This window comes from Schistocerca nitens, chromosome 8 (genome assembly GCF_023898315.1).
Source record: "Schistocerca nitens isolate TAMUIC-IGC-003100 chromosome 8, iqSchNite1.1, whole genome shotgun sequence".
Taxonomy (NCBI): Eukaryota; Metazoa; Arthropoda; class Insecta; order Orthoptera; family Acrididae; genus Schistocerca; species Schistocerca nitens.
The window spans coordinates 83,226,846-83,230,244 of NC_064621.1; the positions used below are offsets into that span (position 1 = coordinate 83,226,846).

Below are 3,399 nucleotides of genomic sequence, written 5' to 3' on the forward strand. Positions count from 1 at the left end.
CGTACCTCTTCATCAGAACGGAGCTTCTTTACTTCAATTGCGTCTTTGTGTGGTCCAAAAATATGGAAATCACTTGAGGCAAGGTCTGGAGAGTATGGTGGATGAGGAAGACACTCGAAATGCAGGTGTGTGATTGTTGCAACTGTTGTACGGGTAGTGTGGGGCCTTGCATTGTCATGTTGCAAAAGGACACCTGCTGACAGCAATCCACGTCGCTTTGATTTGATTGCAGGCCGCAGATGATTTTTTAGGACATCTGTGTATGATGCACTGGTGACAGTGGTCCCTCTAGGCAAGTAATGCTCCAAAATGACGCCTTTTTCGTCCCAAAAGAGTGTCAGCATAACCTTCCCTGCTTATGGTTCTGTTCGAAACTTCTTTGGTTTTGGTGATGAGGAAAGGCGCCATCCCTTGCTCTCTTTCTTCGTTTCCGGTTGGTGGAAGTGAAACCAGGTTTCGCCCCCAGTAACGATTCTTGCAAGGAAGCCATCACCGTCTGGTTCAAAGCGCCGAAGTTCTTCACAAGCATCAACACGTCGTTCTCTCATTTCAGGAGTCAGCTGCCGTGGCACCCATCTTGCAAACATTTTGTGAAACTGGAACACATCATGTACAATGTGGTGTGCTGACCCATGACTAATCTGTAAACATGCTGCAATGTCATTCAGTGTCACTCGGCGGTTTTCCTTCATTATGGCTTCAACTGCTGCTGTGGAGTCACAACTGGTTGTGCCCGACCTGGACGAGGGGCATCTTCCACTAAAGTCACACCATTTGCGAACTTCCTACTTCATTCGTAGACTTACTGCTGTGACAAACATGCATCACCGTACTGAACCTTCATTCGTTGATGAATTTCAATAGGTTTTACACCTCCACTACGCAAAAACCGAATAACAGAACGCTGTTCTTCCCTGGTGCAAGTCGCAAGTGGGGCGGTCATTTTGATACCGATACTGCGGCGGTAAGTGTGCATCTGCACTATGCTGCCACCTACAGGCCATTCTGCTCGCTTTTTGTAGCCCGCTTACCAACTTACAGGATAACGGCGCGAAATTTCGATTTGTTATTACAAATTTAAGGTTTTCATTTGACTCACCCTCGTATAACGTACGTCGTATTAGCAAAGTTACACGCTATCGATATAGAGATAGCGTTGCCATACCAATGTTGCCAACGCCAGACGACACCACAGACATCAGCGAGATCTCGGTGCGATCCGAAACGACGTACGAGACGTGCTCCTGCATATCACGCCTCCGCTGTCAGCTCTGCAGCGCCCTCACGTGGAAGTCAATACAGTGTCGAGCATGTCCGTGATCTCACCTCAAGAAGTCAGCATCATGGCATAGGACCAAAATGCTAAAGTTTCTGAAGGACATGTTATTTTAAATGTGGGAGATTGTACTGCAAGGGAACAATTTGTTAATCTGTGCATTAAGTGATGCTTTAATAGTCAGTATCAGTGGTAACTTATCAAGCAATCCTGCGGCACCGATCTGTGTCAAAGTTAAGTAAATCTTTTGTTCATTTATGTAACGAAGTGAAGTAATATTTCATGCCTTCCAGTTTAATGTGAAACGCCATTGAACAATCAACGAATCCTTCAGCTGTGGCCAGACGATTGTAGCTTCGTCTGCCACAGCAGAATATGTCCGCCGTTTGTGATGTGGCAAACTTCAGCAAGCGTGTGTAGTTTGTTGACATCGTTTTTTCAAAACGTGGTTCTGACGTCAAAATGTTAAGAACTTCGAACCTTACCAACTGTTTGGACGTGAAGAGTCCCAACGTAGGCTGAAATCAAGAAAATTTTCCTCCACACGTCAAAACCTTTGAAAATACCTCCAGATAAGGTAAAAATTTCACTGTGGAAACCTAAGCACTAAGTGAGCTATCAACGTTCAATACCACACTTGTTAGGAGTTGCAGTTATCGACCGCGGTCCGTGCTAGTATCGCTGGACCCGCGAGTCGAGACTAGCGCCTCTCCATGGCTTGCAACAAGTCTCTAGCCAGCGCCCGGCCACTCTTGCTCGGAACGTCAAGCAGGAAAGTAGTATAGCCTTCAGCTGATAGGAAGCAACCTGTAACAAGGCGCTTAGTTAAAGTATGGCTTATGTGATACCTCTATAGCTCTCTCCTATGAAGACTCCTGTACAACCAGTTAAGTACAATTTTTTACCAAAAAAAAAGCACTCCGTCTTCAGGCCACGAGTGGCCTACCGGGACCATCCGACCACCGTGTCATCCTCAGTGGAGGATGCGGATAGGAGGGGCGTGGGGTCAGCACACCGCTCTCCCGATCGTTATGATGGTATTCTTGACCGAAGCCGCTACTATTCTGTTGAGTAGCTCCTCAATTGGCATCACGAAGCTGAGTGCACCCCGGAAAATGGCAACAGCGCATGGTCACCCATCCAAGTGCCGACCACGCCCTACAGCGCTTAACTTCGGTGATCTCACGGGAACCGGTGTATCCACTGCGGCAAGGCCATTGCCTATTATTTTTTATCAACGACTTCTAATTATTTTAGTCGTTGTAGACCCAGACCAAGCAGCCATCTCTTTATCGACTTCATTGACAAACCTGCAGTATATGCAAAAAAGAGATCTGTATATTTCAATTTAGCATTGGCCACCAGTCATTCACATTGGCGACGATTTTATTCGTCATTATAACACTAAGACTGTTTGGAGACAGGTGAACATCTTTCTTTTGGCTGTAAGAAGGACTGGGGTGTTTGAAGGTCGGTTAGGAGAAAAACCATTGGTGTCAGCTGGTGGGGCCAAGAATAAAGAGTCAGCCATATATACTTATACCCTCTCCGACCGTTGTAGCGCGTACCTATCGAGTCACTTTTTGTCTACCTGTCTGTTCTGTACAAATTTTCCAACAGATTTTAAACCACCGTCTCGACGATTTTAAATATAGAGCAGAACCAAATGACAATGATACATTAACTCGTTTACTTGCCGGTGTGTTCGGTAGTGGAAGCGATGCGTCTGAAAAAATTCGGTAATGCCTGAAACCTTGCCAATGGCCTTGCCGCAGTGTTAGCACCGGTTCCCTTCAGATCACCGAAGTGAATCGCTGTCGGACTGGGCTAGCACTAGGATGGGTGACCATCCGGTCCGCTGAGCGCTGTTGGCAAATGGGCTGCACTCATCGGTTGTGAGGCAAACTGAGGAGCTACTTGATTGAGAAGTAGCGGCTGCGGTTTCTTAAACTGGCATTGGGCCGGGAGAGCGGTGTGCTGACCACATGCCCCACCACATCCGCATCCAGTGACGCCTGTGGGCTGGGGATGAGGTGGCAGCCGGTCGGTACCGTTGGGCCTGTTTCGGTGGGGTTTAGTTCAGTTTAGTTAACGCCTGAAATCTTGGCTGTTCTGTGACACTG

The 3,399-nt window shown here is 47.2% G+C and overlaps 1 pseudogene; it reads left to right on the forward strand.

Annotated features, from left to right (window-relative positions):
* Positions 1-3,032: 3,032 nt before the first annotated feature.
* On the forward strand, positions 3,033-3,150 carry LOC126200028 (5S ribosomal RNA; annotated as a pseudogene).
* The last annotated feature ends 249 nt before the right edge of the window (positions 3,151-3,399 follow it).